The sequence below is a fragment of the Kogia breviceps genome, chromosome 9 (assembly GCF_026419965.1).
Source record: "Kogia breviceps isolate mKogBre1 chromosome 9, mKogBre1 haplotype 1, whole genome shotgun sequence".
Taxonomy (NCBI): domain Eukaryota; kingdom Metazoa; phylum Chordata; class Mammalia; order Artiodactyla; family Physeteridae; genus Kogia; species Kogia breviceps.
The window spans coordinates 100,335,290-100,348,642 of NC_081318.1; positions in this window are offsets into that span (position 1 = coordinate 100,335,290).

The following is a 13,353-nucleotide window of genomic DNA, read 5'->3' on the forward strand; positions in this document are numbered from 1 at the left end:
ATATATATATATATATATATAAATTGTATGAGCATCTAAATAGATGCAAAAAAAGCATTTGACAAAATACAACATTCTTTCATAATAAAAATCCTCAACAAAGTATGTATAGAAGCGACATACCTCAACATAAGAGAGACCGTATACAACAAACTCACAACTAACATCATACTCAATGATGAAAGGTTGAAAGCTTTTCCTCTCAGATCAGGAACAAAACATGGGTGCCCGCTATGACCACTCTTATTCAACACAGTATTGGACTTAGTCCTAAATATTTGATTATTTGATCCTATCGTAAATATTTTTTTATTTTTTTACTAGATACGCACATTTTTGAAGTGTACAATTTGATAAACTTTGACATGTATGCCGGTGAAGCCATCAGCACAATCGAGGTAATGAACAGATCCGTATAACCCTTTCATCCTGCCTCTCCTCACCCCTCCAACCTGCCGGTCCCTAGGCGACCACTGATCTGCTTGCTGTCACTAGAGGTTAATTTTCATTTCCTAGAGGTTTATACAAATGGATTCATTGAGTATATATCCTTTTTTGTATGGCTTCTTTCACTCCCCATAATTATCTTGAAATTTATCTATGTCGTTGGATGTATCAATAGCCATTCTTTTTTATTGTTGAGTAGTGGTATCCATGGGATAGATAAACTACAATTTGACTATTACAAAAAAGCAACAACAACAAAACAACAACAAAACAAAACAAAAAACCCTGCTGTGGCCACTCATGTACGAGTCTTTGTATGGACATGGGCTTTAATTTCTCTTGGGCAAATATCTAAGAATGGAATAGCTGGGTTGCATGGTAGTTTTTTAAGAAACCGCCAGCCTGTTTTACTAGGTGGCTGTAACCTTTTTTTAGCATGTAATATCATGAGGGCAGTATTTGAGAGTCCCAGTTCCTTCATATCCTCAGGAGCAATTGTTATGGTCAGCGTTTTTAATACTGGTCATTCCAGTAGGTTTGTAGTGGTGTCTTATTGTGGTTTTGATATGCATTTCCCTAATGACTAATGGTGTTGAATTTCTTTTCACCTGTATACCTTCTTTGATGAAATGTCTGTTCTAATCTTCTGCACCTCATGTTTTTATAAGGGCCAGCAAAAGTTGAGGCATAGGGTCATATCAGGAGCAAAACTTTTTACCTCTTTTTTTCTCCCTGCAGCCTCCCTTCCCACTCTCTTACAAAATTCAACCTTTTTATAAGAAGTTGCTCAGCATTTTTAAAAATAATACTTTACTTTTTAGAGCAGCTTTAGGTTCACACCAAAATTGAGCAGAATGTAGGTATTTCCCATATACTCCTGCCCCTCCCCTGGCCTACTTGATCTACAGTAGTACATTTCTTACAACTGATGAACGGCATGGACACATCATTATCTGAGTCCATAGTTTACTTTAGGGTTCACTCTTGGTGTTGTACATTCTGTGGTTTGGACAAATTTATCCATGTTGTGTAATCACCATGACAAAATATCATACAGGGTAGTTTCACTGCCCTAAAAATCCTCTCTGTTTCACTTATTCTTACCTCTCCTCCCGCTAAACCCTTGCAACCACTGATCTTTTTACTGTCTCCTCATTTTGCCTTCCTAGAATGTCATATAACTGAAATTGTACAGTAATGTAGCTTTTCAGACTGGCTTCTTTCACTTAATAATATGCATTTAAGTTCCCTCCATGTCCTTTCATGGCTTGATAATTCATTTCTTTTTGTTGCTGTATATTATTCCATTGTTTGGCTAAACCACAGTTTATTTACCAATTCACCTACTGAAGGTTGGTTGCTTCTAAGTGGGGGTCCCCCTGGGCCTCCAGGAATTTGTCGATTGCAGTTCAGGTCTTCCTACCCTGGCACTGGTGTCCACAGAGGTTTCTGCTTTTGCTTTTGTGCTCTAGTAAGTTGTGATACTCTGTATCAACTTTCTGTCTCTCCAGTTTGGGAGACTGCAGCTTGACCTGTGACTTCACTTCTCTAATGGATCTAAGAAGAATTGTTGATTTTTCCATTTGTTCAGTGTTTTAATTGTTATTGGGATAGAATGGCAACTTCTAAACTCCAATGAGCCAGTCCAAAAATCAAAGTCTCTCAGTTACTTTTTGTTTAAAGACATCTAGTGAGTATGAAGTGGTATCTCACTGTGGTTCTGATTGCAGCATTTGTTTTCTTTGTTGTTTTTTTTTCTTTGCGGTAGGCGGGCCTCTCAGGCTCCGGACGCGCAGGCTCAGCGGCCATGGCTCACGGGCCCAGCCGCTTCGCGGCACGTGGGATCCTCCCGGACCCGGGCACGAACCCGCGTCCCCTGCATCGGCAGGCGGACTCTCAACCACTGCACCACCAGGAAAGCCCACAGCATTTGTTTTTAAAGGTACGTAATATAATGGTACATCTTACAATTTACGGTGTGATCTCCATTTTATAGGTGAGAAAACCAAAGCATAGGAAAATAAGTCCAAGGCCACGTAGCTAGAAAGTGGAAGGGCTAAATTTTGACTGAGTCCAGTCTAACACCAGGGCCTATACTTGTTTTTGTTTTTTGACCAACTAGACTTTAATTACACGATAAATAACTATGCAAGTGAATATAACTTTAACTGACATTCCACAAAAGAATTATGGTTTCCAGATTTGTATGATGTCGTTTTTAATCTTACACTTGCATATGCTTCAACTTAACACATTTTTAACACTTTTTCCTCTTTCTCCATTGTCGTTCTGCTAGCCATCTTGAAGTAACATTGTTTAGTATAAATTGTACCACTGAGTTTGGCTTTACAGTGTAAAACCGATGTTATATCATTAATAGAGACACCATGTTCTCCAAACACTGATGGTGCATTGTATTCTTTAAATGAAATCTGTGCAGTAAAATAACAGACTGTCTTCAAAACTAGTCTTCAGTCTTCTGTTCTGTCCAGAAGCATAAGCTATTGATTTTTTAAAATTTCATTCTTCTCTACTGGTAATTTTTTAAAACTGAGATATCATTCTCATGCCATAAAACTCACCTTTTAAAGTATATAATTCAGCGGTTTTTAGGATATTCACAAAGTTGTGTGACTACCAACATTATCTAATTCCAGAATATTTTCAATATTCCATAAAAAAACCTTATACCCATTTAGCAGGCAGTCACTCTCCACTTCACCTCCTCCTGACCCTCGACAAATAATGTATTTTCTGCTCTGTGGATCTGCCTATTGTGGACATTTCATATAATGGAATCACACAATAGGTAGCCTTTTGTGACTGGTTTCTTTCATTTAGCATAAAGTTTTCGAGGTTCACCCACGTTGTAGCAGGTATCAGTCTTCATTCTTTTCATGGCTGAATGATATTCCATTGTAGAGATGTACGGTATGCAACCCATACTCAATCAACTTCTCCGCTATACTACCTGTCAAAACACGGAGGGCACAGTCATTCTATTGTCTGATATTGAAAATACAGGAAGAAGACCAGGTTTGGGGCAGAAAGACAGGGAGTTCAGTTTTACACATCTTAAGTCTGAGGTTCCTATGGTAGCTCTTTGTGCAGATGTCCAATTTATAGCTAAATATGCAAGTCTAAAGCAGAGGTAAGGTCTGGCATGAAGATACTGATGAGGAGAGGGAGACCTGAATTACCTGGGTGCTAATCTGAAGCCATGCGAATGTAAGCAAACACCCAGAAAGATCAGACAGAGCACATACAGGGCTTATATTTGTAGGGCTCTGCTAGATAACACATTTACTCGACGAGTTTAACAAATTAAAAGTTCACTTCTACCTCAGACTTTGGCCCCCCAGGGAAACTTCCTCCGAGTGGTAACTCAGAAATCCAGGCTGGCTACGTCTTGGGGCCCTACCATACCAATCCATGACCGCTGTGATTGCTGGGAAGTGGAAAGAGAGAGCTGGAGCTCAAGCAGGAGTTTTAAGGGACTAAGCTGGGGAGTGAAGGGTATCCGTGCCACTTACTAGCCACTGGCCAGAATAAGCCATGTTTGGACCCACCTATGCACCAACAGGTTAGAAAACCTAGTACTGTGGGTAACCGGAAACAGGAGAAGGACCAGGTAATGGTGAGTACTAGCAATGTCTACCACGTTTCCAATGGGGAGCAGTCTCCGAGTCTCATTCCAAATGCAGTCTTTCCACTAACATCAAAGGGGTTGGAGAACTTCCCTGGTGGCGCAGTGGTTAAGAATCCGCCTGTCGATGCAGGGGACACGGGTTCAAGCCCTGGTCCGGGAAGATCCCACATGCCGCGGAGCAGCTGAGCCCGTGCGCCACAACTACTGAAGCCTGTGTGCCTAGAGCCCGTGCTTGCAACAAGAGAAGCCACCGCATCAAGAAGCCCGCGCACCATGACAAAGAGTAGCCCCCCGCTCGCCTCAACTAGAGGAAGCCTGTGCGCAGCAACAAAGACCCAATGCGGCCAAAAATAAATAAATGAACAAATAAATTTATTTTAAAAAGCTGGGGTGGGATGGACAGCAGGAAAGACCAAGAAGCATAAGATTCACTGTACATGCTAAGATCAATTCAATATTTATACCTTGGAATGGACTGGAAGGGAGACTGGATGTGAGGCAGGGGGACCAGTTAGGAAGCTGTTACAACATCCAGGTAAAGCAGGATGGTAGCCTGAACCAGGGAAGGGTCGATCGGAATGGAGAAAATACTGGAAAATGTAAGAAATACTTAGAACACGGAGAATGAGCTGATGTGGTGACCATTCAATGAGTTGCAAGCCTTCTCAAACCTGACTGTGCATATGAGTTACCTGAGGATGCGGATTCTGATTCAGTAGGTCTGGGATGGGACCAGGAACTCTGCCTTTCTAACAAGCTCCCACGTGATGCTGATGTGACAAGTGCCTGCCCCACAGTTTGAGCGTTGAGGAGCTGGAGAACATAAGAGGAGGAAGAGCACTGAAAGTAAAAAGACAAATTCAGATGCAATGCATTAAAATCTATATGGTAAATCTAAGCGGTGACATCCTGTAGACAGTTGGATACATGAGTCTGATGTGCAGAGAAGACATGGGCTGGAGGGAGAGATCTGAGAGTCATCGGCAAAAATCTTGTGGAACTTGCCCCCGCAACTCCCATTTCAAATGGAATAGTGGGTTGAAAAGTGAGAGGTGGAGAAGTGGAGACACTGACCCTTCCAAGAAGTTCAGCTGCAAAGAGAAAAAGAGGCAGACAACAATAGCTAGAGGAGAGCTTGGGGTTGAGGAAGGATTTTTTTTTAAGATTAGACAGACTTGAACATGCTTAAATGCTATTAGACACAGCCGTCCATCAGTAGGCCATTAGAAAGATCAATCAGGGCTTCCCTGGTGGCGCAGTGGTTGAGAGTCCGCCTGCCGATGCAGGGGACGCAGGTTCGTGCCCCGGTCTGGGAAGATCCCACATGCCGCGGAGCAGCTGGGCCCGTGAGCCATGGCCGCTGAGCCTGCGCGTCCGGAGCCTGTGCTCCGCAACGGGAGAGGCCACAACAGTGAGAGGCCCGCATACCGCAAAAAAAAAAAAAAAAAAAAAAAAAAAAGATCAATCAGGCTTTCCGTCTGAAATGGCTACCTCATCCTTTCATTAGAAACATTCTATATTGGACTAATACTTTTCCTCTTAGCTTTGACAGCTATATTATAACTAGGACCTTCTATAGACACAATACTTTAAAATAAAGGAGGCAAAACTGCCCAAGATCTACCTGTTATCTACTGCCTTTATTCTAAGGCCCTCTCTTTAGAAGCCATATTTTTAATGCTCTCCTATCATTTTCACCAGTAGCAACAATTTTATTATTCCAATACATATTTTACAGTCTTAGAGAAAATCTGATATAAGCAATTAAAAGACAGAGCTCAAAGACTTAGTCACTGGATACCACAGATGTTCAGAGAACATATGAAAGTTTAGAAGGGACAAGGAAAAGTCCCTTCCCTTGACATACAGAAATCTGTAGTTCTGTTGGCTGGTTGCTACAGACTTAATGATTAAAGCCAGTATGCTAGAAACTGAAGAGGAATCGAGAAAAGGTCTGTGACCTCTTAAGAGTTTATTATACCAACTACAAAACAGCAGTTTGCAAAAGGCACAAATAAAGTGTGGAAGACTGAGATAAAGGATGAAACTTAGCAGGAGATGGGAAATAGAAGGACATAAAAAAGAATTGTTGAGGCTTTGAAAGAAAAGACAAAGATGATCGATAAGCAGAACAGGAAAAGAACAGAGTGAATCCTAAAGGTTGACCTCCTCATAGAGTATTTATATGAGATATTGAACTGCAAGATAAGTTTACTAAGTACTTTGAGTAAGTTCACACTGTGACACCAAAATGTATGCAGGAGATGTCATTATTATTTACAGCTCATTTTAACAAAAAAGAAAAAGGAAAGCTCTTTTGGAAAAAATAGAATCACAAACTCAAAAGGACCTTGAAAGATCATCAGGCTCTTGACAAAGAAGTATAGCTGTCAGCCTCCGTCTGTAAGCACCTACAAGATGCCCCTCAGATTTCTAGCCAAGGCCGCACTCTTTCAGGGCATCCCCTGAGCATGGCCATGTGTTCCTAACACAGGACACCTCTTTGCCCTTTGTTTCAGAGCCCCCACCCCCCCCCCCGTTTTTTTTACTTTGCGGTACGCGGGCCTCTCACTGCTGTGGCCTCTCCCGTCGCGGAGCACAGGCTCCGGACGCGCAGGCTCAGCGGCCACGGCTCATGGGCCCAGCCGCTCCGCGGCACGTGGGATCCTCCCTGACCGGGGCACGAACCCGCGTCCCCTGAATCGGCAGGCGGACTCTCAACCACTGCGCCACCAGGGAAGCCCCCAGAGCCGCCTTTTAATGTTGACCAAGACTTTGCCAGATCTACACACCAATCTGAAGCCCCCTCTGCCCTACCCCACTTCCTACTCCCTTCCTACCCTATCACAGGGATCAGATCAGCACCCTTTACATAGGCTTTCCGTGCCTAATCATGCTCTCTCCTCTTTTTATCTTCTGCACGCATTATGCTCCCTCTCTACCCCAAAACTTCATGAACTCCTAACCCTATCTCCACAACTGTCTGATGAATACAACTAATGCAAAGAACTTATTTGTAATTCATGTGTCTGACAAAAGACCTATACCCAGCATATATGAAGAAAATTTAAAATACAAAAATAAGACAACCCAATTTTATTTTAATTTATTTATTTGTTTATTTATTTTGGCTGCACCACACGGCATGTGAGATCTTAATTCCCCAACCAAGGGTTAAACCCGTACCCCCTGCAGTGGAAGTGCAGAGTCTTAACCACTCAACCACCACGGAAGTCCCAACCTAATTTTTTTAAATGGGCGAAAACTTCATTTTTAAAAATATGCAAATGACAAATAAGCACATGAAAAGATTTTCAATATCATAAATCATCTGGAAAATGAACATTAAAACCACAGTAAGATATCACCACACAAGTATTAAAATAGCTAATATTAAAAAAACTGACATGGTATATGTATGTATATACATACACACACACACACACACACACACATATATACACAATGGAATACTACTCAGCCATGAAAAAGAATGAAAGAATGCCATTTGCAGCACCATAGATGGATATAGAGATTATCATACTAAGTGAAGTAAGTCAGACAGAGAAAGACAAGTATCATATGATATCACTTATATGTGGAATCAAAAAAAAAAAGATACAAAAGAACTTATATACAAAACAGAAATAGACCCACATAGAAAACAAGCTAATGGTTACCAAAGGGGAAAATGGGGAGAGGGGTAAATTAGGAGTTTGGGATTAACATATACACACTACTATACGTAAAATAGGTAAACAACAAGGACCTACTGTATAGCAAGGGAACTCTACTCAATAGAGTAGAGGAGCCTTTTAGCTAGCAGGAAACTTTTTGGGTTTTTTTTCTTTATTGTTTGGGTTAAACCCTTGTCTTCCTGTATCCAGAAAAGCCTACTTTTTTCTAGGAGCTTTGTTTGTATGTATGAGGCTGAGAGAAAGCTACAGCCTCCTAGGATGGGCCACAGCCATACTCCCCTAGGAGTCAGCACTGTACCCAGGCCCTCGACAGCACTCCTGAGTGTGTGCGCCATGTTCCCCTTTCTCTTTCCCTCTTTCCTGTCCCTCCATATGAACACCTCCAGCACAGACATGAGCTCTTACTCTTTCCTGTTTCAGTGTTATCTGTATGCTTGATTTGTCTTTTTTTTTTTTTTTTTTTTTTTTTGCCCATCTCAGGATAGTCACAGGCTAAGGTTTAGGTTCCCCCATCCAGTTGGGGTTAAAGACTCAAACATTCATAACCCACTTGGCCCTGGCTTCTGTTGCCTCAGAAAGGGATGTTATTATCTGCGGAGGCCCTTGGCTGAGGGCTAAGGCCTGCATCCTGAGCCCACTGGAAGCCCAGCCCTCACTGCTGTGAACCCTGGGGCCTGAACCATGTCAGAACTTGCTGTTGTCTTGTCATGGATGGACAGATGGACGAATGAAAGAGTGGATGGATGGATGGATGGATGGCCATGGATGCACAATGCCTTGTCCACAAATAGCTGAGGTGAAAGTGTCTCAGTGAGGATGTCAGCCGGCAGCAGTAGTATACATGTGTCTGTCTGTGTGGACAAACTCTTTACACTTTAAGGTTTGGAGATATTCAAAAGGAAATGTCATGGAAGCAGCTAAACCAAGGCCAGCCACGTCTGGATTCTGAATCTCAGGAAATGGGCAGGGCTTCTTGAAGACCCTGATGAGTCATCTGCTAGGGTCTTGGTTCAATAAGGCACTGCGCAAGTTTGTACACCAACCAGGGGTTTAATATAAATACAACCAGCGCAGAAGAACTCAAAGTTACGCATACACCAAAACCAGAATGCCAAGTGGTGTGGGCAAAGGCAGACTTCTGACCCTTTGGTTCAGCCAGCCCCCAAATAAAAACATCAACAAAGACAAATCAAGAAAATAAGAAGCAAAGATTCATGCTAAGCTGTGGGAGGAGGAGAGAGGTGCGTGTGTGTGTGTGTGTGTGTGTGTGTGTGTGTGTGTGGTCAGAGAACAACCCGAGGGTCAGGTTTAAACCCCAGACTGGGAGGGGAAAAGGAAGCTCCCTCACCACAACTTAGCCAAACCTGAGCTGCCCCGAGGTGCTGTGGGCCCTGCCCCAGCTGGGAGGCTGTGTCACGCCTAGGGCAGGGCCCATCCTCCTCCCCTTCTTGGGATCAGATAGCAGCTGCCCAGGCCTGCTGGGCCAGGGACTGACACAGGCTCTGCCTACTCATTCAGGCTGCCTGCGGAGAGAATTAGGTCACTGCTGAACCATGGTACCTCCTGCCACAGCCCCAGCAGACCGCAGGAGGCTGGCCCCAGACTTACTCAGTGCCTCCAGCAGCCGTGCAGACACAGCATTCTTGGCCACCCACCTCAGGCCCATCCTGACCACTGGGGGCCAGCACAACCCAGATGAGGCCACTGAAGGGCACCGGAGGGGTTTATAATTTAAATAAATTGCTGAGGTATAAGCCGCAAGTCTGGTCATGGACGCGAGTAGAGTGCGATTCTCCATTGATGAGTCCAGAGCGATACTGTCACATTGTCCCCACGAAGAGATTCCACAAGTCAGCGAGCACCTGAGCACACCTGCTGATTAACCTGCCGATTATGCGGATAGTTGCTGTTGGGGCATCGAGCTGCCTTCTGTGAAAAGAGTTATGTGCCAAGGGTGACGTAGGCAACGTGGAGAGGCCTTTCACAGAATGCAAACACCATTCAGGTAACTTAAGGATGAAAGCTTGGTGAAAGCAAATCTGTTGTTTACACTGCTGGGTATTGTGGCCCCGTCTCACTGGGCACTCAATAAATATCTATCGAATGAAAGTAAGGATAAAAGAATAAGCTGTAGCAATTGCCTTGGTGCCCATCTGTTGTCAGGATGGGGCTTTCAGTTATGAGCTTTATGGACACACTTATAATAACCTATAATGGAAAAGAATCTAAAAAACAATATATATATATATATATATATACATACACACATATATATATATATAACGGAATCACTTTGCTGTACACCTAAAACTAACACAACATTGTAAATCAACTATACTTTAATTTTTTAAATTTTACAGTTTTTTTAGGTTAATTTTTTTTAAGTTTTAAAAAAAAGACTGACAATTCTTTCCAAGTGAGGAACAACAGGGATGTGGAGCGACTGACACTCGTATACGATGCTGGTGGAGGTGTAAAGTGGTACAATCACTTTGGAAAAGTTTGGCAGTTTCTTATAAAGTTAAATTTATACTTACCACCTGACTCAACAATTCCACTTCTAGATATTTACCCTAGAGAAAACATGTGTACACAAAATGACCTGTACAAGAATGTTCACAGCAGCTTTATTCACGACAGCCAGTCCAAATGTCCAACAACAAGTGAATGGACCAACCATGCTATATCCATACAATGAAAAGAGTACTTAGCAATAACAAAGAACAAACCTACTGGTACATGCAATCACATGAATGAATCTCAGAAACATTATGTTGAGTCAAAGAAGCCAAATACGTAAAAGGACATATGTGATCCCATTTTTATGAAGTTCTAAAACTGGCAAAACTAATCTTGAGTGATAGAAATTAGATTGGGGTTGCCTCTGTGAGGCATTGATGATTGACTGCAAAGAAGAATGAGGGAATTTTCTAGGGTGATAGAAATTTGTATATCTTGATTGGGTGATGGTTACACAGGTATATATGTTTGTCAAAACTCATCAAACTGCACACTCAAAATGTATGCATATTACCACATGTAAATTATACCTCAATAAAATTGAGTTTTTAAAATGTATTCCCAACATTTACAAATACTATACTAAATAAATACCAAATACTGACTATACACAGACTATATCTAATAGTATTCGTTGGTATTGCAAATGGAATATTTATCTCATCTACATTTCTAGATGGTTACTGTTAGAAAATAAAGGGACTATTGGTCTGTTTATATTTCTTATATCCAGAGACCTTATCAAATTCCCTTATTCAGTTGTTTTTAACCAAAATCCTTTGGATTTTCTAGGCATACAATCACATCAACAGCAAATAAATAAATAACTTCATCTCTTATTATCCAGCATTTATACAGATTACTTCTCTCTTGCATTCACTAGTCTCCAAAAGAATCTTGAATAATCATGGTGATCACCAGATGTCTTCTCTTTTCCCTACTTTAAAGGAAATAGCTTAATATCTCAGTGTGTAGAATAATACTTGCTGTTGGACTTTTTTATAAAGTCCTTATCAATTTGTCATTTCTTTCTATTCTTTCTATTTTGTTTTGCTAAGATTGATTTTTTTATTTTTCAAATGACTTTTCCACTTTTATTAGCACAACATATGAATTTTCTCCTTTAAATTGTTGGTGCGATGAAATATACTTACAGATTTCCTAATATTGCACAGTTTGCTTTCATGAAATAAAACCTCTTGAATTATTCCTTTGATAAGGTACTGGGTTCTCTTTTGAATACATATTCATAAGCTAACTTGAACTTTGGGGGTTTTTCATATTAACTTTAGCAGGTGATACTAAAGCTGGTTTCATGAAATGATTTAGAGAGTTTCTATCTTTTTCTGTGCCCTAGAAGAGTAAAAAATAACATTTAATTATCCATCATTCTTTAAAGATTAAAAAGGATTTCAAGCATTTAATTGTGAAATTGTCAAGTCTCCATGGTATTTTTATAGTAGATATTTAATCTCCAATTTTTCTATGGTAATTAGTTTCTTCAGGTTTTCTACTTGTTGGATCAAATTTATTAGGAAGTTACTCATATCAGCTAAGTTTTCAAATGTGTTACTCTTGAGTTTTAGTTAGTGATTTATATTATTTGAATTTTCTTCTTTATCATTACCTTCTTTCTCATTTCTATCTTGTATAATTTTGTTCTCTTTTTCCTTAATCAGTGTCAAAAAAGGATTGTCTGTTTTATTGGTATTTCCAAAGAACCAGCTTTTGGATTTACTTATGAGGTTTGAGGTTTTCTTCTATTTTATTATTTTTGATTGTTTTCTTTATTGCTTCCCTTACTACCATTTTGTTTCTAATTAAGATGCATAATAATTTTGTCTTTTTTTTTCTTTCTTCTTTAATAATAAAGACATTAAAGCCTACAGAATTGCCTCATAGGCTAGCTTTCATTTGTTCCCAAGTTTTTTTGGTAGGAAGTATCTGATTTCAATTGTTTATTGAATATGTTGTTTTAATTTCCTTTTTGATCCAAATGTTATTTAGGAAGGTGCTTATAATGTCCAATATTATATTTAAATTATAGTTAAAATTATTGGGGTCATTTTATTATTCATTACCAATTTTGTTGTATTATGATGAGAATATGACCTGTAAAAATCTCCATTCTTTTTAGTTTATTAAGGGTTTTTTTGTGGCAAAGTATACAATGTTTTTGTACATATTCCATGAACCTACCAAATATATCATATATTTTTTCATATATTAAAAATATATATACAGGGCTTCCCTGGTGGCGCAGTGGTTGAGAGTCCGCCTGCCGATGCAGGGGACGCGGGTTTGTGCCCCGGTCCGGGAAGATCCCACGTGCCGCGGAGAGGCTGGGCCGGTGAATCATGGCCGCTGCGCCTGCGCGTCCGGAGCCTGCGCTCTGCAACGCGAGAGGCCACGACAGTGAGAGGCCCGCGTACCGCAAAAAAAAAAAAAAAAAAAAAAAAAAAAAAAAAAAAAAAAAATATATATATATATATATATAATATATATATACAAAAATGTTCTCTCTGAATACTTAAAATTATAACCTGTACCACCCGACCGCTCTCACTCACACATATACTCATATAGCTCTCTTTACTTTGCTTGCTTTAAAATTTTTTCATAGCATTATTATGAACTTGTAAAAAACTGTATAATTTACTTATATAATGCTTATTGTTTATCCTCTGTCAACTCTACATGAATGTCAAGTCCACCAGAACTGGGACTTTTGTCTGTGTTGTTCACTGATGTATCCCAAAAACCTATAACGGTGCCTGGCACAAGGTAGTTATTCAAGAAAATATGTTAGCTAAATAAGTCATCATTACCACATGAGCATGCAAACAAAGGGCAAAACAGGAATACTGCTGGTGTCCATTCATTCACTAACGTTTCAACATCTACTATGGGTCAGAACAGTGCTGGTGCTGAGCACATACAGATAAACAAGTCCCTGTCCTCACGAATAGTCTTTTCTGGTATTTGAGAAGGAACTGGAGTCAGCACAAGATACTGTGAATCAATGACAAATACAATTCG